Here is a 24,087-nt window from a genome sequence, read left to right as displayed (position 1 = left end):
CCATCCATCAAATCCATGTCTTTTCAGTTTAGAGACAAGGATGTTGTGCGGAACAACGTCAAAAGCTTTGCACAAGTCCAGGTCGATGGAGTTAGTTGCTTGTCCCTTATCTGTCAATGCTGTAACCCCATCATAGAAGTCCATCAAATTTTTCAGGCATGATTTGCCCTTAGTGAAGCCATGTTGGTTGTCAACAATGACCTCCTTGTTTTCCATGTACCTCAGCATAGTTCTCAGGAGGATCTGCTCCATGATCTTGCCAGGCACCAAGGTGAGACTGACCGGCTGGTAGTTTCCCAGGTCTTCCTTATTTCCCTTTTTAAAAATGGGAGTTAAGTTTCCTCTTTTCAGTCAGTGGGAACTTCACCAGACTGCCACGACTTCTCAAATATGATGGAGAGTGGCTTAGCCACTTCATATGCCAGTTTCCTCAGGACCCGCAGATGTCTCTCATCGGGTCCCTTGTGCACCTTCAGGTTCCATAGATGGTCTTGAACCTGATCTTCTTCTACAGTGGGCTATTCTTCATTCTCCCAGTCCCTGCCTTTGACTTCTGTGACTTGGGTAGTGTAGCTGGAGCACTTGCTGGTGAAGACCAAGGCAAAAAGTCAGTGAGTACCTCAGCTTTCTCCATGTCCCAGGTAACCAGGTCTCCCGTTTCCTTCCGGAGAGGGTCCATGTTTTCCCTAGTCTGTCTTTTATCACTGACATACCTATAGAAGCTTTTCTTGTTGCCCTTGATGCCCCTGGCCAGATTCAATTCTATCAGGGCTTTAGCTTTCCTAACCTCATCCCTGGATGCTTGCACAGTTTCTCTGTATTCCTCCTAGGCTACCTGTTCCTGCTTCCACCCCCTGGAAGCTACCTTTTTGTGTTTGATTTTGTCCAGGAGCTCCTTGTTCATCCATGCAGGCCTCCTGGCTTTTTTGCCCAACTTCATCTTTGTTGGGAGGCATCGCTGATCCTTGAATATTAACCAGCTTTCTTGGGCACTTCTTCCCTCCAGGGCTCTATTCCATGGTACTCTACCAAGCAGATCCCTGAAGAGGCCAAAGTCTGCTTTCCTGAAGTCCAGGGTAGCAAACTTGCTGTGCACCAGCTTTGCTGCCCTAAGGATCTTGAACTCCATCATTTCATGGTCCCTGCAGTCAAGGCTGCCCTTGAGCTTCACATTCCCCACCAGCCCCTCCTTGCTGGTGAGAACAAGATCCAGCATAGCAACTCTCCTCGTTGACTCCTCTAGCACTGGGAAAAGGAAGTTATCATCAATGCATTACAAGAACTTCCTGGATTGCTTATGCCCTGCTGTGTTCTCCCTCCAACAGATATTGTGATGGTTGAAGTCCCCCATGAGGACCAGGGCTTGTGAACATGAGGCTGCTCCTGTCTGCCTGTAAAGGGCATCATCTTCATGGTCTTCCTGGTCGGGTGGTCTGTAACAGATCCCCACTATAATGTCACCTGTCCCTGCCCCTGCCCTCCCTTTAATCCTGACCCATACGCTCTCAGTTGGCTTCTCATCCATGCCCAGGCAGAGCTCCATGCACTCTAGCTGGTTCTTGACATAGAAGGTGACACCCCCTCCTTGTCTCCCCTGCCTCTGCTTCCTAAAGAGCATATATCCTTCCATCTCAACACTCCAGTCATAAAAGTCATCCCACCATGTCTCTGTGATGCCAATCAGATCATAGCCCTGCAGACGTGTGCACATCTCTAACTCCTCTTGTTTGTTTCTCATGCTACATGCATTTGCATAGAGGTATTTGAGTTGGGCCCCTGATGAAGCTGACTTACTGGCTGGAGTGGCTGGAATTTCTTTGTGCTGCTCTTCAGGTGCTCTCCTGCTGCCCTGCAATTCCTCTCTGGGCTCTGGGCATCTCTTGCTGGCACTGGTATCAAACTCATAGGAGTGAGATGGATTAAGGCTCCCATCTCCTGGCAACTTTAGTTTAAAGCCCTCTTCACCGGCTTGGCAAACTTATGACCAAAGATGCTCTTCCCCTTCTCTGACAGATGGACCCCATCATCCCCCAGTAGACCAGGTTTCTCAAAGCAAGTCCCATGGTCTAAGTAGCCAAACCTCTGGCTGTGGCACCAGTCTTGTAACCATTTGTTGATTTGCCAGATTCAGATGGTCCTTGGAAACTCCTTCCCTTTGACTGGGAGGACTCATGAAAAAACTACCTGTGCTCCAGAGTCCCTTACTGCCACTCCCAGAGCTCAGTAAACCTTCTTGATGTTCCTCAGACTACTCGTGGCTGTATCATTGGTGCCCACATGAACCAACAGCAGTAGATAATAGTCAGTGGATTGTACGAGACTTGGTAATCTCTCAGTAACATCCCTGATATGAGCTCCTGGTGAGCAGCACACCTCTCTAGAGAGCACATCAGGTCGGCAAAGAGGTGCCTCCATACCTCTCAGAAAAGAGCCACCTATTACTCTCGCCTTTTCTTAGTTGAGCTGGTTGTTATATGAAAGGCAGATTGGCCTGCCTTACTCAGCTCCAGCCTCTCTCCTGATGTGATGGGTCTTTCCTATTCAGTCTGCAGAGCAGCAAAGCAGTTCTGCAAGGGAACCTTCTATTTGTTTCTGCATGGGATAACGGTATTAACTGCCATTGTAATCTTTTTAATGATATTGGGCTGTGTGTGGAATTGCTTTGTGAGAATTATGAACAGAATAATAAAATGGGTCTGGATCACTCAAAAACAAAAAGGGGGATTTGTGGAATGGCTGGAAGACAACGGACATATTATGAGCAATCCAGACTAAGTAACTTTGTTGCAATAGCAGGCCGAGCAGGCCAAAGCTGTAACAAGCTGCAGCTGTTGTGAAGGACATATGCAAGGCCAAGAGAGACAAAGAAAGTGTGTACTGGCAGAAAGATAAGAAAGTTGGACTATTAAGGAACTGTATGTGGGAAAGAGATAGAGGAGTTGGGCTGAAAAATAAGAAAATAGAATGTCAAAACAGAATGTAGGTGAGGAGCATGGATACCACGCCGTGAGCAATCATAGAGTGCAGGAGAGTGAATAGACAAGCAGCTTTAGCCTATTAGCAATCTAGAAGCAATGCGTATGCTTTGTGCTAGTGTATAAATTGCTGTGTATGCCTTAATAAAGTGGCACTAATTTAATCACATTGGTCATATAAGTTGTGTCCGAGCCTTCTGCGTCCACTGGTGCACCATTGCTGTTTTCAAAATGTTCCCAGGCACAGCACAGTAAGATGATAAGCAGTACAGCAAGCAGCGGAAGCAAGAAGCAGCCACTAACAAGCAGTAGACTCTAATATACAGTAAGGCAAGGAAGCCCCATGTTAAGCACAGAAACATGCCCCTTAATAGCTAAACAGCAATAACAATTATAAATTCAAACTAACACATTCCAATCAAATCTATTGTTATCTTGAACCCTTCGTGCCCCACGTTGTGTGCCAAAAAAGTCTGTCGTGGTTTAACCCCAGCCAGAACCAAGCACCACGCAGCTGTTTGCTCACTCCCCCCCCCCAGAGGGATGGGAAGGAGGATCGGAAAAGAATGTAAAACTCAAGGGTTGAGATAAGAACAATAGGTAAAACAAAAGCTGCACACACAAGTAAAGCAAAGCAAGGAATTCATTCACCAGTTCCCAGGGGCAGGCAGGTGTTTGGCCATCCCCAGGAAAGCAGGGCTCCATCATGCGTAACGGTTACTCAGGAAGACAAACACCATAATGCCAAATGTCCCCCCATTCCATCTTCTTCCCCCAGTTTATATACTCAGCATGACATCATATGGTATGGAATACCTCTTTGGCTAGTTCAGGTCAGCTGTCCTGGCTGTGTCCCCTCCCAGTTTCCCATGCCCCTCCAGCCCACTGGCTGGCAGGGCCCAAGGAACTGAAAAGTTCTTGACTTAGTATAGATATTTACCCAGTAACAACTAAAAACATCAGTGTCCTATCAACATTGTTCTTCACTTCTGAGCCAAAACACAGCACTGTACTAACTACTAAGAAGAAAATTTATCCCAGCTGAAACAAGGACACTGGGATAGAGTTTATTTTCTTCATAGGAGCTTGTATGGTTCTATGTTTTTGAATTGTGATGAAAACAGTGTTGATAACATACCATTGATTTAGCTATTGCTGAACAGTGCTTACACAGGGTCAAGGCCTTTTCAGTTTCTTATGCTGCCTCTGGGGGTGCCCAAGAATTTAGGAGGGGACAGAGCCCAGAGAGCTGACCCCAACCGACTAAGGTATATTCCATACTATATGACATCATTCTCAGTAATAAAAAATGTAAGGGGAAGTTTACCAGGGCTGCCATTGCTCAGGGACTGGCTGGGTGGTAAGTAATTGTTAGAGGGTTTTTTGTATCACTTGTTTTCTTGGTTCAGTTTTTTTCTTGTTTCTTTTTTTCCTAATTAAACTTCTTTTCCATTTTCTTTATTTATTAAACTGAATATCTTTATCTCAGCTCATGAGTTTTCCTGCTTTTGGCCTTCCAATTCTGTTTCCCACCCTGCTTTGGGGGGGAGGGAGTGAGCAGATGTGGGGTCCTTAGCTGCCTACCAGACTTAAACCACAACAGTTCTTTTTGGTGCCCAACATGGGGCTTGAAGGGTTTCAGATAATGACAGCTTTGACTAGAGTGTATTAGAAGGAACTTATAATTATTCTATCTGTTTAACAGTTGCTAGTCATGATGTTGACTTATTTATTCTCAACACTGGTTTTCTGTTTCCTTATCTGATCCGTGCCACCCTCCCTTTTTTTCTGTACATGAAATGTGAGATCTTGCTAAAGGCTTTTTTTGACTTTTGCATTTTGCTGTGCTGTTTCGCACTTGGTTGTTTTTTGCCTGGAAGATCTATGATAAAAGCACTGACCTTGAGCCTAACCTGGTATTTGGGGCCTTGTTGTCATTTAACTACAGCCAGCAACTAAGTACCACCCAGCTGATCACTCATTCCCTGATGCCCAGAGGGATGGGGAGGAGAATTAGGAAAAGGGTAAAAACTTGTCGTTTCAGATAAGAACAATTTAATAACTTAAATAAAATAAAATAAAATATACTACTAGTAATAACAGCAACAACACTTATAATGAAAAGGAGAGAGGGAATGAGTACTAAAGTCCAAAACGTAAAAAACTCCAAGTGATGCACAATACAGTTACTCACCACCCACTGACATATGCCAAGCCAGTCCCAGAGCAATGATCGACCAGCCCCAGCCAACTCCCCTCAGTTTATATACTGAGCATGACATCACATGTTATGGAATACCTCTTTGGCTAGTTCAGGTCAGCTGTCCTGGCTGTGTCCCCTCCCAATTTCTTGTGCCTCTCCAGCCTTCTCGCTGGCAGGACCAAAGAAACTGAAAAGCCCTTGACTTAGTATAAACATTACCCAGCATCAACCAAAAACATCAGTGTGTCATCAACATTATTCTCATACTAAATCCAAAACACAGCATTGTACCAGCTACTGAAAAGAAAATTAACACTAGCCCAGCAGAAACCAGGGCGATATCCACCCCTTATTCCATATCATTTATGTTAGGCCACACTTCCCAATACACTATCACCTTTCCTGTCTTTTGATATAAATACACAGATATCGTTCCCTTAGTCTATGGGCCATCCCTCTAAAAGTCCATTGAGTTCATTTAGTCCATGACATTGGGCTTCATCTGTCATAACAGTCCTTCAAGGCAAGAAAGGTGTTGGATTGCTGCATGTGGAAGCCAGTTCTGATTCTATTACTGCTGCATTGGTGTGGTTTCATAAAAGTTTGTTCTTCATTAATGTGGTGATCAGAAGGAAGTCAGGTTCAGCTCTCCAGACCCAGAATGGCAGAGATGGGTGCCACAAGCATATAGAAGTGACAATATACAGTGCTGAATAGCAATTAAGTTAATACAATTTGATTCATTGTCTATTTTCAGCCAAAATCAAATCCCCTTGAGGCACACATTGAACTTCCCCATGCTCCCACATTACCCACCAAGTACATCCAGGTTCTTGAGCAAAAGCAATCCCAGGAATGGGTTTGCCTTTGCCTGAGTGTGGGGAAATTAATTTGGGGGGGGGGGAATTAGAGAAAACTGGGACCTAACAGAAGCATAGTATTACAGAAAGCTTTCTAGGGTAAAAGACAGCTATCACTTTCAGGGTGGTTGGCATGCATGGAATCTACTTTACCATGGCTCCCTAAGCAACACATCCTGCCAGCTCAGCACATGCTCATAGGAGTAATGGCGAGTGTGTGGAGAGCTTTGTGGCAGGTGCTGGAGGCTGCAATGCCTGTGAAGGACCTTGAAGGCTAAAGAAGAAAGAAAGTAAGAAAATCTGAAAAGGCTGAATGCCTGGAAGAAAAACCGGATATGAGTGAGGCTGGAGTGGATGCACGATGCCACATCGGCAGCTGGCTGAGAACATGAAATTCACAGAGATAAGAAAGAAGAGAGAAAAAAAAAAATGCAACAAGTTCAGTGTGTTTGTAACTCAGTAATTAACAAATTATATGTAGCCAAGAAGTGTGTGAACAGTATTGATTAACCAATGATATTTTAGTACGTTGCACGTGATCAACAAACGAGGATATATAAGCATGGATTTTGGACTAATAAAGGGTCTTCTGGGCAAATTCAGGAGTCCGTGCCTCAATCTCCTAAAGGGTGGAGCAGAGTGAAGACACCACGGTCAGGCTCTGTTGTACTCCCTTCAGGAAGGGGAACTTGATGATACCACACAGCTGATAAGCTGTATAGTAGTTGTCACATGAAGAATCCATGAGATGTCCGTGGCTGAGCCAACCATTGTGGCAAAATTACTTTCCTCAGATGAACTAATCTCACTGTAATACCAATGCACACCTCCATCCCACAGTTACCTGCCTCCAAGGTACTACCACACCTCACTGGGCACGTGATACCAATCAGTAACAAAAAATACATATGACTAGAGTCACTCAAGCTCCACCTAAATGTAAAGAAAATTAACTAGTCCTGGACTGAAATAAGTCCAAAGGGGGTGGGAGTGGGGGTGTGTTGTTGTCTAAACTCCCAGATTACCAAAACGATTTAGTGTTTAGCTATATGTTAAACACATCTGTGCACAAATTTAAGTCAAGCTGACTCACTCTCTACAAATGAAGGGACTTCTAATCAAGGGAGTCAGCCATGGGGAGGATGAGAAACAAAGAACAGATGATAAAAAGAACACCATTATCTAAGAAAGGAACATTCAAGTGAGGAAAGTTCTGGCTGCAAGAGGAAGCAGAATGATAAGGTGTTGCAATCCATTGACATCAACAGAAAATTAGTTGAAAATAGGACAAAGATAATTGTGGTAGTGGGAGATGGTGACCTCCGACTCAAATAGCTCCCTTGAAAGAGGGCAAAACCCTGCTTGGAGAGCATGCGTAGTTAGGAAAAAACTTCAGCAGTGCTATCTGAGGATGTGTGCTAATTTACATTACAAGCAAGAAAATTGTAACCAATCCTGTGTATGATGAATGAATATGCAATGTACTATGAAGTATAAAAAGTGGACAGATGAGGGGAGAAGTTAGGGGAGACTCCATTGTAACTTCTGGGATCAGTCGATGGGCTGAACCTGTCTTCTCCCCCATAGGGATGCTTATTGGGTAAGAAATTTATTCTATGACTAATTCATGCTAGCTCTTATTAAGTGTATTGTTTTAAGCTTGCTTTGCAATCAGTGTATTATCACTGGCAATCTTTGAACCTTACTCTGTCACAAACTTGTATTTTGTATAATAAAATTTTTCAGCTGAAGTTTATTTTGTATAAGTCTCCAGAAATTTGAGTAATTATTTTAAGGGATTTGATTCAGTGATGCTGTCAGCGGGGGTCCTTGAATAGGTTAGTCAAATCACCCTCCGATACAGTGGGCTGTCAAAATGCAGGTAGCAGACAGGCTGGTCAGACACAAGGGTCTCATCTTTCTTGGGAAACTGACAGGCTGATCAAACATAAAGGGTTTGAGGAAAACCCCCTTCTTAACATGACATGTGAGGCATGAATAACCTGGACTGTTTTCCCAAGCATATTTTTAATGTGCACTACAGGAAATTTATCTCCTTATACAGTACATAAAAGCTTTGATTGAGCAATGATAGCGCGACTGGAAGATTCTCTAGTGTTGACTAACCAGGTGGCTTTTGCTAAATATGTATCCCAATGTTTGAAGGTCCCACCACCCATTGCTTTCAGTGTAGTCTTTAACAGTCCGTTACATCATTCGATTTTCCCAGAGGCTGGTGCATGATAGGGAATGTGATTTATCCACTCAGTGCCATGCTCTTTGGCCCAAGTGTCTATGAGGTTGTTTCAGAAATTAGTCCCATTCTCTGACCTTGGTTGGATGCCAGGTGCCCACCAAGCTGCTCTATCACTCCCCTCCTCTGCAGAATGGGGGTGGGGGGTAAGAAAATAAGATGGAAAAAAAAGTTGTGAGTCAAGATAAAGGCAGTTTAATGAAGTAATAACAAAAGTCACACGCGCAGAAGCAAAGGGAAACAAAAGATGTTAGTCTCTACTTCCCATCAGCAGGTGATGTTTGGCCACTTCCAAGGAAGCAGGGCTTAAGTATGCATAGCGGTTGCTCCGGAAGACAAACGTAATAAATAATAAATGCCCCACTTCCTCCTCCTTTCTCTTAGCTTTTTATATCTGAGCAGATGTCATATGCTATGGAATATTCCATTGGTCACTTTGGCTCAGCTTTCCTGGCTATGACCCCTCCCAAGATCTTGTCCACCCGCATCCTATTGCTGAGGTGGCGGGGGGGGAAGGCTGGGGAGTTATCCTTGATGCTGTGTGAGCACTGCTTAGCAGTAGCCAAAACACTGGTGTGTTATCACCACCTCTATAGCTACCAATAAAAGCACAGCACTATGAAGGCTGCTATGGGGCTCAGTCAGACCCAATACACCCTATTTTGCTAAGCTTCGGAACATGTTAATAGAAATAATGGCTATGTGCTTTGCCCTGGCATTGATGGCTTTGCTGTACTGGGGGAGCTATGTTGTGGAGAAGATGAGGGAATACATCTCCCTCTCCCTGCCCAGGACTGATGTGAATGGTTTTGTTATGCAGGCTCCTGAGGTCCTTGTTCACCCTTATGTGAGCTGTTTAGTACTGTTAATTAATACTTTTGGCATATTATGGTGTTTGTGGAATTTGGTCTCATCCTGATGTAAGATGAGACAGCTTTTGGGTGAGGCAATACTGAAATGCACCTTGAGGTGGCTGGTCCCTGGGTGGCAGGGTGTGTGGAAGGATTTGGACAGATTCCTAGGATGGTTATCATCTCCCATAGCCTGGGACTTTACACCTGAACAGGCAAGCAACCCTGGCACACTGACAGAAGGGTGCCTTGCCTACCCCAATGAAAACCAACAGCTTCTAGCACTGTACTGGGGCCTGGCCTGTACCTATCAAGCCACAGTTAAGCACTCTTAGAGAACTGTGGTTGAGGCAGGGACCCAAACTGCATCTGAGGACACCATGGTTAAGTTAGGGATACAAACAACAACTAGAGTAATTGACCCAGTAGTGAAAAAGAAACAGTGGACAAGAACAATGGGGCCATATCATCGATTAGTAAGGGAGAAGGAAGAAGAAGAAAGTTTTGATCAAGAGACCAGTCCTTTGACAAAGAAACTGGAGGAAGGAGTCAAAGAATTTAGACAGGAAGCAGAAACTACCCAGTCCCTGACCTCATCAGAGCTTCAAGATATGTAGAAAAATTACAGCTGCCAGCCAGGTGAGCAGATTGCTGCCTGTCCGCTCCTATGGTGGGATAACAGGGCCAATAGTCAGCAACTCGAAGGCAAGGAAGCCCAACAGCTGGGATCCCTTGCTAGCAACCAGGGAACTGAGAGAGGAATTGGAAAAGTTGCAGCAATCTGCGGTCTCTGGAGATGGCTCCTCTCAAATGTGAGGGTGAGATATTCGTTCAAGGATGATCTTGTGAACTCCTCAGGAAAGTGGACCACTGCAGACAAAGGCATCCAGTACCTGAGAGAACTAGTGGTACTGGAAGTCATCTACATTGATCTAGACGATGGTGAGGTCTCCAAAGATCCAGAGGATGCCCTGTGCACATGGGCCATGGGGAGGAAGGTGATTCAAAGTGCCCCAACATCATATTCTAACATCTTGGCAGCGATGTAGTATTGCTAAGATATGGATACGCCAACTGTGGAGAAAGTGTCTTCTTGGCTCCAAAACTTTGAAGAAAATCTCTGTACTCCCTTATCCCTATGGGCCAGCACCTTGGCTATCAGGGGCGCCCCAAGAAAACAGTCCTCTCCTGCTCCAGTCTGAGGGAAAGGGAGCCCCAGGACATGCCGCATGGTGCACTGTGGTTCTTCCTGAGTGACCAGGGGGAGGACATGAGAGAGTGGGATGGTGAACCCACCTTTAAACTGTAATCCCATGTACGTGAACTGAGAGGGAAGACAGCTGTTAAGAATGGGTCATCTAAAAAGTTTGTCAGCGTAGTGGCTGTAGAGACACAAGAAGGCAATCAATACTCTCCCAGACACAGAAGAACTGAAATCGCCTCCCTTGATCCTGGTGAGGGGACTTCTGGTCAGACAGTGAATACTCTGACCAGGAACAGGAATAGAGGCTCCCTGCCTTCAGCCAGGAAGACAAAAGGGATGATTAGGTATGCTGGACCATGTGGATTCGATGGCCTGACACATCAGACCCACAGAAGTATAAGGCTTTGGTAGACACTGGTGCACAGTGTGTGCTGGTGCCATCAGGGTATAGGGGCACAGAACCCATCTACATCTCTGGAGTGACAGGGGGATGCCAAGAATTGTCTGTATTGGAGGCTGAGGTGAGCTTAACAATGGACAAGTGGGAAAAGCACCCCATTGTGACTGGCCCAGAGGCCCTTCGTGTCTTTAGCATAGCCTACTTCAGGAGAGGGCACTTCAAGGACCCAAAGGGGTACTGATGGGCTTTTGGTGTAGCCACTGTGAATACAGAGAAGATCAAGCAGCTATCTACCCTGCCTGGCCTCTCAGAAGATCCCTTCCTTGTGAGGCTGTTGCAAGTTGAAAACCAGCAGGGGCCAATTGCTACCAGGACGGTGCACTGGCGGCAATATTGTACAAACCGAGACTCCCTGGATCCCTTCCATGAGCTGATGCATCAACTGGAGAGCCAATGAGTGATCAGCAAGACTCACTCACCTTTTAATAGTCCCATATGGCCAGGGTAAAAGTCTGACAGAGGGTGGAGGCTAACAATAGACTATTGTGGCCTGAATGAAGTGGCACCACCACTGAGTGCTGCTGTACTCAGACATGTTAGAGCTCCAACATGAACTGGAGTCAAAGGCAGCCAAGTGGTATGCTACAATTGACATTGCCAATGCATTTTTCTCAATCCCTTTGGCAGCAGAGTGCCAGCCACAGTTTGCTTTCACCCAGAGGGATGTCTAATACACCTGGAATCGACTGCCCCAGGGGTGGATGCGGCGAATGAAGAGACCGGACGCAGACTGATGCAAGCAAATGTCAATTTATTGTACAGAAGCACGAGTTTTTATTCGCTTTCAGAAGCTGCGCGTTTTAAACTAATTGGTTCTTGAAGCTAAGCCTTGCATACTAGGCAATCCCTGATTGGTGGTTAACTACCATCAATTAACAGCAAGGTGTTACCTTTCCTTGGCGCCATCCTTGGCGCCATCCATCTCCCACTCCCCTGTGCTCTGTAAACACATCTCATCATGTTAATTGTTGTCTAGACAAGCTCGAGCACATTCCCCTCAGCTGATTGCCATGCATGGTCCTAGTTTCCAGCCCGATCGTGCATCTCCCCCTTCCTGTTGCACAAAAAGAACCTTTGAAACCGAATGAGTAAAAACAAGGTATAAGTAATAGAACAAATAAAAAACCAACTGAGACATATTATTAGTCAAAATAACCCACAGTCTTTGTTCCGTAAAATTTTACAATTTCCCCTTTTTGTTTTTGAACAGCTAGTACCAGGTTTGCCATGTTCTGCAGGGCCCTTGCAAACATGACAGCAACCAAGGTAATACCAAACAAACAATACTGCCAATTGAGTGAATGGATGCCAAAAAGGCTGACATTTTCTCAGATTTTGATAACATGTTGCTGCAATGGGGCGCCTAAAATCCATTCAGCACATACCATCAAAATCCTCACAGCCATGTCCTTGAACCAACAACAAAAAGCAGTGGCAATTTTGACTCACATTCTGAACTGCCTACCAAACAAGGTGATTTAACTCTTTAATGCTTTCCCTGCTGTTACTCTGGATAAGAGAAGAACCGCTGCGACACGTTCCCATCATAGCCTCCTACTACATTAGCATCTACAGAAAGACAATTATCGACATTCAAAGTGTAAACAATATCATCTTTTGGATTAACATTATACATAGGTGGAAGGGCACACCAAACAAGAACTGGTTCAGTCAAAAAGTTCGAAACATCGCATGCCTTCTCTGAACATACCTCTGGGGTAATTCCCTTCATTCCCTCTTTTTTTATGCAAAGAGAAACACTTTTACCATAACAGAGAAGCCCCTATTTACATCTCTGAGCCCGGACACAAACCGCAGCTGTATGCTCCACCAGGCTCAGGGCAGAAATCATTCATGTAGTTACATAGCTATATATCACTACAAGCATGCAGACACCTATTAAACACTAGATAACCATGTTTATCTTTCCTATTCTCCTTCACAATACCTAGCTGCTCTCTCATCTCTTGTTAGGTCAAATATTCTCCAGCTTCCTCTCCTATCTCTCTTCAGACATTCTCTACCCTCTTCTTTGCTTGTTAATTGCGACGAGGCAAAGGGTGTGTGTAGCTGGGTGACCATGACCTGCTTTATGTTACAATAAACTAAACACTGAATACAGGAAAAAAAAAAGGCATGGGAGACATAAGGCAAACATCAATAAGGTGGTTAAAGATAATTATAATAAATCCTGTAATACTTTTGAGTCATGGCCCAAAGTTTCCCAGCCATGAGAAGAGACCAAAGGCATCCCGCCCCTGGCTCTGCTGCAGGTCTTTGTTTAAGGCCTTTAAGTTTTGTATGCTTTTGTGAATTAATTCAGAGTGGTCACTCAGATTCACATAACGCATCCTATCAAAGTCTTCACACTTGTGTCCCTGTGCTAATAATAAAAATCAATAGCAACTCGGTTCTGTAGCAACATATGATGGACAGAATCAACATCTGTTAATAAGCCAGAAAAAAAAAGAACAGTATTTGTAGTATTACTTTGTTTAGCAAGCTAGCAGCCTAATTTACTATGACGTACGGAATTAGACTCTATAACTCGAAAGTTATAAAGTAGGTATGTTTATTGCGCACAGATGCACGGGGGATCGCTCCTCCACAAGCGTGCATCCCCGAAGTGGCGAACCATCTCACATTTATACAATAAAACAAATGAATTGGATGGTACCACTATACGACCATCCCTTAAATAAGTCCACTTACTTAATTTTATTTTATCATTCATGTCCTGAATTACCTTTAAGTTTTCTTTAGAATAGTTTGGCTCTTGATCTGTACTTACAGTTTGGATATTATCGTCTGTTATTAAGGATAATTCCTCCTTTCCTACCTCCTCTGTCACTCGTCTGGCCTCATGGTCGGCCAGGCAGTTTCCAATTTCCAAATCAGTGCCTCAGAGTGGGCCATTCCTCACATCAAGGTCTGGCATGGCATATGTTCCCACCGCTCAACACCTACTGGGTTGCAGCCAACAGCGGAGCTCAAGATTCTTCTTGGTGGTGTTATAAATTGAGACCACAATAGATCATAATCCAATTAAAATTTTTATTAATTACAGCAAGTAGAATACAAGCAAAGACAGCGCTGGACGGCAGGGGAGTCTGCGCTTCGCCAACTGCCGTACTGAGCAGTTCAAACAGTCCCTTTTTATACTTTTTTTTACTTTCGTGTTCATGAAGTAGTGGAGGTGTTGACCCTTCACTCATATGTCCTTATATGGGGTTGTCTGTCCTGTTTCTGTCGGTTCCTGGACATCTGGCGGCATCCTGGACACCTGGCGGTTATCTTATCTTTCACAAGCGGCATCCTGGACACCTGGCGGTTATCTTATCTTTTGTTGCCTAATCTTTACATTGGGCTTAACATAAATCTTAATAAACAATACCCTAGTCCATAGTTTCTTACAATCCCCCCTTTTTTCTTTTTATCCTATTATTGTTTATTAGACGCTGCTTTCATTCTCGGCACTGCGAACAAACCTTTTTCCACAATCCCAACATTTATCATAACACTCACAAGGTAATACCTCACAATTACAATAGGCATAGTTTTCACGTGGCATAACGCATTCGCAACAATCTTCATCCTCATTAATAGATACAGTCTTATATTTTGCCCTAGACCTCGTAGTTAAAATAAGCAATTTAGCTATGTCAAACCGTTTTCTAATAAAGTGTAAAATATAGCGTAATATACAAGGCCCAAATATAAGTCCCAGAATCAACATAATAAGTGGTCCTGCTAAAGCAGACAACAAAGTGGTTAGCCAAGGTGAGATATTAAACCAGTTTTCATACCATGACCTGCCCGCCTCACGATCTTTCTTACGTTGATCTAACCTTTTCCGGAGTTCAGACATGGTGTCCTGGACTACTCCTGTATGGTCAGCAAAAGAACAACATTCTTCATTGAGAGCTGCACATAACCCTCCTTCCTTTAAGAACAATAGATCTAATCCTCTTCTATTTTGCAGCACTACTTCTGATAGAGACTTTACTGAAGTGGCTAAATTTTGGATAGATTGTTCTATTTTTGCTAAATCCTCATCTACAGCCATCTGCAAACTTTGTAATTCCTGACCTTTTACTAGGGAGGCTATGCCTGTACCTGCTCCAACTCCGCCCGCTATCAGCAGTGTAGCTAGGGTTACCACTGTAATTGGCTCTCGTTTATGTCTATTCAGGTCTCCTTCAAAGTGGCGTAACACCTCCTCAGAGGTGTGATAGATCAGATGAGGAACAATAATCACCTGTACGCAAAACTGAGATTGATTAAACACGTTTAGGGATAGGCAAGGCGTTACTCCGATGTCTGAACAAACCCATTTAGCTCCTGGTGTCGGGATAGCCCATTTGTCATTTTGATTCTTGTGTTTCTCTATATTGGTGTTAGTGACTGTTCGGTTGCACAAAGGCTGATACTTTTCGGGCACTGTACCTATACATTTTCCTTGACCTGTTACTAATTGAATAGTAATTCCTTGCGTATGGTTCCTCTGGTCATCCCATGGGCATTCTCGTGGGTTTGAACCATTAGACCATTGAATCCTACCTGGTTTTCCAATTGCCTCAAAATATGGTGGTCTAACATTATAACATAACCAGCATTCCTTAGTTAAATTTGGTTTGCTTTCATTAAGGGTACGATAAGAGGCTTGCATGAGATTCCATAAGGGGTCTTTGGATTCTGACAACTCTAGATCCCTGGATAAGGAGAATTCAGTCACAGTGTCATTAGGTTTTTTTTCGAAAGGGAGTCTGGAGAAAGGGTTACGACAATTATGGGGGCAACCTTTTCTTCAGATGAAGCGGGTGGATTCAGGACCAGATTTGGTCCTACTGGTAAAGGATCGTGAGGTATCGGTTCCTTTTTGATAAGGAAATGTGCTCCCCTATCGGTTCCTGATTCCCAAAGTCTAGCCCCCCATGTTTTTCCTATCAACCAACCTGCATCTTCTGGGCGTGTCACATTAATGTAGATTTTGTCACATGTACCCTCATTCAAAAAACCTCCATTTCTTCCATGTTTCGGTGGGTCACATCCGAAAGGACCCCACCCTACACATAAATACTTGTCTTGGTCAACCTCCCAGTCTGAGGCTACTGTTTCACAACCCCAGTAGGCACAATAATAAAGTCCTGGGTAATTACAGTATCCTTTCTCATGGTTCGAACTAGGGCAAAAATAAAATCCATGTTTGTTCAGGCAGGGTTTTACCGGTATGAGATCACACAGCGCACAGAGAAAACTAGGGGCTCCTGGAGTAACTTGAGTCTGAATGGTTACTTGTCCTTCCCACCTGATTAAGGTCCATTTAAAAGGTTCATGAGGGTTTCCATTTGCTTGGGTTATTATCAATAACAAAACTAACGGTATACCAGGAAAAAGGGTGTCTGTCAATTTTGTCAATCCAAATATATTACCAGTCCTGGGGAAGTTCGGCCATTGCTGCTTTTGCATCCCATTGTTCTGGTTCTTTTCTCCGCAGTATGTTCCTCCTCTGCCTTGCCCGTCGACTCGGTTGCTTCGAGCCACGAGGTGTACCATCTTCTCGGCAGCAAGGGAATTCTTCAGGAGAACAGCTGCTTTGGGCTTTCTGCCTGTTTACATAGGCTTCCCACTTTGCAGCTTTAACTAATGGGGCAAAGCAAGACACGGTTAATACTTCCCTTTTGCACTTTATAGCCAAGATTTCAGCTACAAAGGGGACTGGTTCGGTGGAGTGGTAACAATAATATTGAGGGTTTATTCCTTTGGCAAAAATTTCCCACCACTCATGGGCTTCTCAAATAATTTCTTGTTTAGACTCTAATTGTTTTAATTTCCACCCAGTAAGAGTTCTTTGGATTTTCCAACACTGTGTGCAAACTCCTGTCGGAGGGTATCCGAATTCACAGTGTGTCCACCATTTATCCTGGCATACCTTACATTTAAAACAAGCAAATGGATAATAATTGCAGTTCAAATTATTACACCTAATTCGTATATCCAAAATGCATATATCATTAACATCAGCATATTTTCTATATTCAATATTGTGTGGCTGCATGAGCTTAGCAATTACACTTCTTACACTTCCATATATAATAGATAAAAAGCGAGATAACTATAGCAAATGTAAACAATAATACACACTTTATACCAAAAGGTAATGCGTCAAAATAATCAAATAAAATCTCTATCATAACTTTATCTTCTCAATGTTATCTTGGTGTCACCTGGTGTACTGATTACTTTCCAGTGGGGTCTCGTCACTGGGCCTTTAATGCGACTGGCATGAGTCCATCCACGCTCAGCAGTCCGGACAGCGGTTTCTGTTGTAAGCAAAACAAGATAAGGTCCCTCCCAATTGGGTTTTAGGGTTTCTTCTTTCCACGTTTTAACCAATACCCAGTCCCCAGGTTTAAGATTATGAATTTTTAAGTCCAACAGTGGTCGTTGTACAATCAGTCCATGTTCCCAAAGCTTGTTACGATATTTTGCTAATTGTGAAACATATTCATTAATCACACGGTCTCAAATTAAAACATTTGTTTGTGGACTTTCAATTCTATAGGACATTCCATACACCATTTCAAACGCTGATATTCCTACATCTGCTTGGGGTCTGGTTCTGAGAATTAATAGTGCCATGGGTAGGCACTTAATCCATGATAATTTGGTTTCTATCATTAATTTAGTCAAAATAGTTTTGATTTCTCCATTCATCCTTTCAACTTTTCCCGAACTTTGTGGATGCCATGGCGTATGGTATTCCCACTTAATACCCAAGCTTTCTGTTAGATCTCTAACAATTTTTGACACAAAGTGTGTTCCTCTGTCCGAGTCGATTACTTCAGGTACTCCATATCGAGGTATAATGTGTTCAAGTAACACTTTAGTAACTTGGTTAGCAGTTGCCTTGGAGGTAGGAAAAGCCTCAACATAATGTGTTAAATGATCCACCATTACTAATAAATATTTGTAACGCCCTACCCTGGGTAGTTCAGTAAAATCCACTTGTATGTGTGAGAAAGGTCTGTATGCTGGGGAACGTCCTCCAAGAGGCTTTTGTCTCATGTTGTTTCGATTAACCTTTTTACAGGTCTCGCAGGCTGCCGTGACTGTCTTTGCTATGTTATATACGCCTATACAGGCAAACTGTTGATTGAAATGATCAACTAACGCCTGGGTTCCCCAGTGTGTTTTACTATGTATTTTTGAAAATATTTCAAGTGCTATGCCCTTCGGCAAAACTTCTCTCCCATCTGGCAATATGTACTTACCATCCTGTTCCTTAGCTCCCATTTGTTCTAGTTTTTCCTTTTCTGCAGACTCAAAACTCAAATTTTTACTAACAGGTATTTGTTGTATAGTTAAAATCATACTATAATTGCCTGCCACTCGTTTTGCTTCTGTATCAGCTGCATTATTTCCCCTAACTTGGTAACTTGTACCTCGCTGGTGTCCCTTTATATGTACAACTGCTATTTTATTCGGCATTTTTAATGCCTCCAGAACTCACCGAATTAATTCCGGGTGTATCAGTTCTTTTCCCTGTGAGTTAACGAATCCTCTTTCTTCCCATATTTTCCCAAAAGTGTGTACTACTCCGAACGCATAGCGTGAGTCTGTATATATAGTTCCATCCTTTCCCTTCAGTGACACTAATGCTTTCCACAATGCATACAGTTCACAGGCTTGAGCCGACCAGCTGGCACTCAGGGGGCCTGATTCTATTGTCTTAAATTCTCCTTTTTCCAACTTAACGATGGCATATCCGGACAATCGTTTACCTTCCACTATTCGTGATGACCCATCTATAAATAATACTTCTCCACATTGTAGTTCTTCTTCTTCTAAGTCTGGCCTAATGCGTGTCTGCTGTTCAATTGTTTGAAAACAATTGTGCAATAGTTCATTACCTTCTCCTGGGTACAAAAATTCAGCAGGGTTAACTGCTCCAATAGTTTTCAAAGATAGTTTAGGGGATTCTATAAGTATTCCCTCATACTTTAATAATCGGCTATCTGTAAGCCATTTTTCTGCTTTTTGTTGTAACACTCCCCTGATATTATGAGGCGCATATAAGACAACTTCTCCATTAAAGGTAATGCGATTCGTTTCCTCAAGTAATAAGGCAGCAGCAACAATGATTTGTAAACAACTCGGCCAACCCCTGCTCACAGGGTCCAACAGCTTTGATAGGTATGCCACCGGTTTCTTTTGTCCGGCCCATTCCTGAGTTAATACTCCGAATGCCGTTCCTTCATGTATGTTAACAAATAAATGGAATGGCCGCTTAAAATCTGGGAGGCTTAAAACCGGTGCTTGGCTTAGCTCCCTTTTGAGACTGGCAAACTGCTCTTGATCCTGAGGGGTCCACTTGGGCATTTTGTCTTTAGACAGTTGTTCATATAAGAATTTAACTTCAAAGCTGTAGTTCTCTATCCATTGCCTACAATACCCAAATAGCCCTAATGCCTGCCGAATTTGCCTCTTAGTGACAGGCATAGGTAATTCCAGAATTCCTTTAATGCGCTCTGGATCTAATATCTTCTCGCCGTTAAACAAATAATGCCCCAAGTATTTCACTTTTTCCTCCACAAATTGTAACTTTTCTTGTGATACCCGTAGTCCCTTTTGTGCAAGAAAGTTTAGGAGTCGAATGCTTTCTTTCCTTACATCCTCCTTATTATTCCCTGCTATGAGCAGATCATCTACATACTGTAACAGCACGTTTCCCGTTTGTACCTGGTATTCTTTTAAGAGCTCTTCCAGGGCCTGTCCAAACAGATTAGGGGACTCAGTGAACCCTTGGGGGAGCACGGTCCATCTCAATTGCTGCCTACGGCCTGTCTCTATGTCTTCCCATTCAAAGGCAAAATAATCACGGCATTCTTCTGCCAGTGGACAGGCCCAAAAGGCATCTTTTAAATCAGCCACACTATACCAGGAGTTATGGGGTCCTAGCTTGCTTAGCAGTGTGTATGGATTTGCTACTACAGGGAACCGGGTGATAGTTCTTTTGTTTATTTCCCTTAAATCATGTACGAGCCGATATTTCCCATTTGGTTTCTTTACAGGCAGAATGGGGGTGTTAAAGGGTGACATACAAGGCTCTAAGATTCCTTGTGCTAACAATCGATCAATTTCTGGGTTTAATCCTCTCCGTCCTTCTAGGGATATAGGATATTGCCTTACCCTCACAGGTATGTGGGGTTCGGAAATTTGAATTTTAATCGGTGGGATTTCCAGTCTACTAATTGTGTCTGGAGAGTACCAGACATCGGGGTTAATTTGTTTTTGATCATCCACGGTCAAAGGATAAGCAGACACCGTTAGCTCTTGATTTTTCACTTTAATTTCTAATTGCAATTCAACAATTAAATCTCGTCCTAACAGATTAAATTCTGCTTCAGGGACGAGCAAGAGTTCACCCATTCCAAATTTATTTTCAGTTTCGAATACCACATTTTTGATTTTGCTTACTTTAAAGGGTTCTCCTTTTGCCCCAATTACTTGTACTTTTTCAGGGGAAACTTTACATCCCTCAGGTATTTGCTTAATAGTTGATTTCTCAGCCCCAGTGTCTACTAAAAAGGTGAACTCTTGTTTATGGGGACCTATTTTTAATTTTATCAAGGGCTCATGATGACTCCGGTCCCCTAAGATATAGAGCCCCTGACTCTCCTATTCCGTTTTCAATATTTCCTCATCCCTGATCCTTTCTCTGCAATTCTTTTTTATATGTCCCTTCTTTCCACAGTAAAAACAACATCTCTGTTCCTTCTTTACTACTACGTTCCCTTGTTTTGTTCCAGCAGATCTGTGTTCACCAGTTTGCCCTTTGCGATCCTCTCTGACCGCTGCTACCATCATTTTTACTTGTCGCTTGCTGCTCTCTTCTTCCCGCCTTACGTAGACTTTCTGAGCTTCCCTCAATAATTCATCCAACCCTCTATTCTGCCAGTCTTCTAACTTTTCAATCTTCTTTCTGATATCTTCCCATGATTTTGCCACAAACTGAGTTTTGAGGAGCGCTTGCCCTAAAGGGTCGTCTGGATTTACCCCAGAGTACAGCTGAAGGGCTTTCCTCAGTCGTTCCAGCCACTCAGTAGGGCTTTCATCTTTCTTTTGCATTTCATTAAGTGCTTTATTGATATTCTGGCCACGGGGTACTGCTTCCCTAATCCCCTGAATTACTATAGTTCTCAGGTCCTGCATATGAGTTCTATGCACTGGATCCTGATTATCCCAATTAGGTCTTTGGAGTGGCCATTTAATATCTGCTTGGGGTCCCTGGGCATGCTGAGCATCCCACAGTCTCATTCCTGCTCGTCTAATCATATCTCTTTCCTCGGTAGTAAATAATTGACCAAGGATAGATTGCATCTCATCCCAAGTACAAAGGTTTGGTCCCAAAAATTGATTTAATCTTTCTGCCACTCCGAGTGGGTCCTCAATTAAGTTTCCCATCTCGGTTCTTTTAAAATCTCGTAGGTCAGCCGAGTTTAGGGGTACGGAAATATATCCGATCACAGGTTGAGGTCCCCCCATGGGTATTTCCCTTAGGGGGCACATCTGAGCTGCCCCTTTCTGACTTCTAGTTACGTGTCTAGGAAGAGGGGGAGACCCTTGTTCCGACTCTGGTGGGGGAGTGGGCGCTCTGGGGACCTCTGCGGGAGCAGGAGGAGGAATGTAAGGAGGGGGGGTTAGAAGGGTTTCGTCCAACTCTTCCTGCTTTTTCTTTTGTTTAGTTTTTATTTCATTCAGTGGGTAAAGTCTAGCTCCCGGTCTTTCTAGCCACACTTCCGCATATTGAGTCTCCTCCGGGTTAAGGGGTTTTTTATTATTAACCCAGAGGTTTAATTGCTGTCTTACCCAATCTTCTTCTGACCCATAGACTGGCCAAAAGACATTTTTCGAAATTTTCTTCCCTCCCCATATCTTAGTACAATATTCTATCATCTTCTGCTTATCTTTCCCTAGAGTTCCAGGGAAATATCTCCAATTGTCTAAGATATATGCCAGAGGGGTATTCTTAGGTACAATGGGTACCCTTCCCATGGGAGTCGAAGGCTTGCTGCCCTTCGCCCCCATCTTCTGGAATATCCACAAACATACACTCACTCGCTCCCCTTGTTCCTGGCCCAGTCCCTCGTGGGAGATGGGAAACGCAGTACTTAACAGCCCGCACTCGCTTGGTTCAGTATATCAAACCTCTCACTCGTTATATTCCAGGAAACCCAATCCCACCCGAACGGCAAACCCGCGAACAAATTCGCAATATACTTACGCGTCCTGCGTCTTCGTCCGGACTCCCGTGCACAGAATTTTATGGGATTTTACCGGTTTCTCCTTTGCTCATTGTTCTAGAATTTAGGTTCGTCGGTAAGGTTGGAGTAAGCTGTTGGTCGCGGGGCCGCGAAATGTCGCGGGGCGCCTCCCCGGAGGACCAAAGCCCACCGTTCCTTATCCGAGTCACGGCACCAGAATTGTTATAAATTGAGACCACAATAGATCATAATCCAATTAAAATTTTTATTAATTACAGCAAGTAGAATATGAGCAAAGACAGCGCTGGACGGCAGGGGAGTCTGCGCTTCGCCAACTGCCGTACTGAGCAGTTCAAACAGTCCCTTTTTATACTTTTTTTTACTTTCGTGTTCATGAAGTAGTGGAGGTGTTGACCCTTCACTCATATGTCCTTATATGGGGTTGTCTGTCCTGTTTCTGTCGGTTCCTGGACATCTGGTGGCATCCTGGACACCTGGCGGTTATCTTATCTTTCACAAGCGGCATCCTGGACACCTGGCGGTTATCTTATCTTTTGTTGCCTAATCTTTACATTGGGCTTAACATAAATCTTAATAAACAATACCCTAGTCCATAGTTTCTTACAGTGGCAAACACAGAGGCCAACCCAGTCTTGCCCTTGACTATGGTAGGAGGCACCTGACCAACCTTATTCCTTGTACTTCGTTGTCAATGCAGTTTCATCTGCACATCCCATAACAAGTCACTGTCATGGCAAAACACAGAGATTTACATTAGTAGATCTACTACAGAGTATACTTTATTTCACTTTTTCTGCCAATATCCCCACAGCCTTGCTGACCAAGGGATATTGTTTTATCTGAACTGGGCAAGCCTCCCCCTTATCATTTTTACTGTAACAGGTAAAGCATTTTTCACCTTTCCTGGAATTTATTTTCAGATACACCTGGTTAAAAATTTCTTTTACTTCAGGGAGGTCCTCTTTTCCTCTTTTCTGTTCAATTAAAGATAAGCTCAATATTTCAATTACTTGATCATATTTAACTTTTAATTTCATTTCCCCTTCTTTAAACGTCTAGATGTTCTAATAAATCTCATCCCAACAAAGATTTTGGTGAATTTGGCATTCTTATTTTATTTTTTTTTTAGTTTGTACTTTAAAGGTTGCAGGATGTTTTCCTGGTGGCCAGCAGCTCCCACAACAGTAACAATTTTTTTTATTTATTTAATTTTTTTTTTACTGAAGTTTAACAAATAAGTTGTTTTTGTATTCACTAAAATTCCACCTCATACCCATTGCCTGCCCTAAAGGGGCCGTTACCGGTCCTGTTGTACTGCAAATGCTGCAGCAATTGGGGTGACATTGTCAGGTCCTTCTGCTCAATTGTCAGCAACAGCAACCCCCTCCTCCTTACCAGCAGAAGGGTTCGGGGCAGGAGATGCTCTTCCTGCTCTGCTGGTTACACAAGCCTGCCTCTGCTACAGCACTTCTGTTTTAACTCTTTCTTACCCTGAATGCAAATCTGCTCCTTGTTGCTTTAAGTCTGTGTTCTTACATATCATGCCTTTGCAGGCAAACAGAGAACATCCTGCCATACATCCCAGCATGATTCAGTCGCACCTTCGAGGGGGTACGGGGGTTTGTACAAACTCACCCCAACACTTTCACAAGGTCTTTGATTCTCCACACACACACACACACACGCGCGCGCGCGCCTCAGGTTTTACATACGTTAGTACAAGTTTTTATCTTACAACGTGTTTCATTCTGGTTGCTCCACAGAAGGAACCACAACCCGAGCTTTTGAACACAAAAATTTCAACAAGAACATCTTTCTAGTTTAGGTCTCAGGGTTTTTTCCTATCCTTTTCTAGAGCCACAATCAAAGATCAGGTGATGTTAATCCCGCACTCTTTCTAGTGCTACTACCATAGGATCCCGAGGGGGTACTAATTCACAGTCCTTTTGCCACTCAGGTTTGTCCCGGAGGACGAAGAACATGTCTGCATAC

General features: G+C 43.5%; 1 long non-coding RNA gene across 1 annotated transcript; it reads right to left on the bottom strand.

Annotated features, from left to right (window-relative positions):
• Positions 1-16,250: 16,250 nt before the first annotated feature.
• LOC129783171 (uncharacterized) lies at positions 16,251-22,700 on the bottom strand. Its single transcript, XR_008745145.1, has 3 exons — positions 22,610-22,700; positions 22,095-22,549; positions 16,251-16,450 (listed from the first exon to the last, which is right to left on the bottom strand). It is a non-coding gene; the product is annotated as an uncharacterized LOC129783171 (long non-coding RNA).
• Between the last annotated feature and the right edge of the window lie 1,387 nt (positions 22,701-24,087).

Source organism: Falco peregrinus, chromosome W (genome assembly GCF_023634155.1).
Source record: "Falco peregrinus isolate bFalPer1 chromosome W, bFalPer1.pri, whole genome shotgun sequence".
NCBI lineage: Eukaryota > Metazoa > Chordata > Aves > Falconiformes > Falconidae > Falco > Falco peregrinus.
The sequence above is the reverse complement of the archived record's forward strand: the minus strand, read 5'-3'. Positions and strand labels throughout refer to the sequence as shown.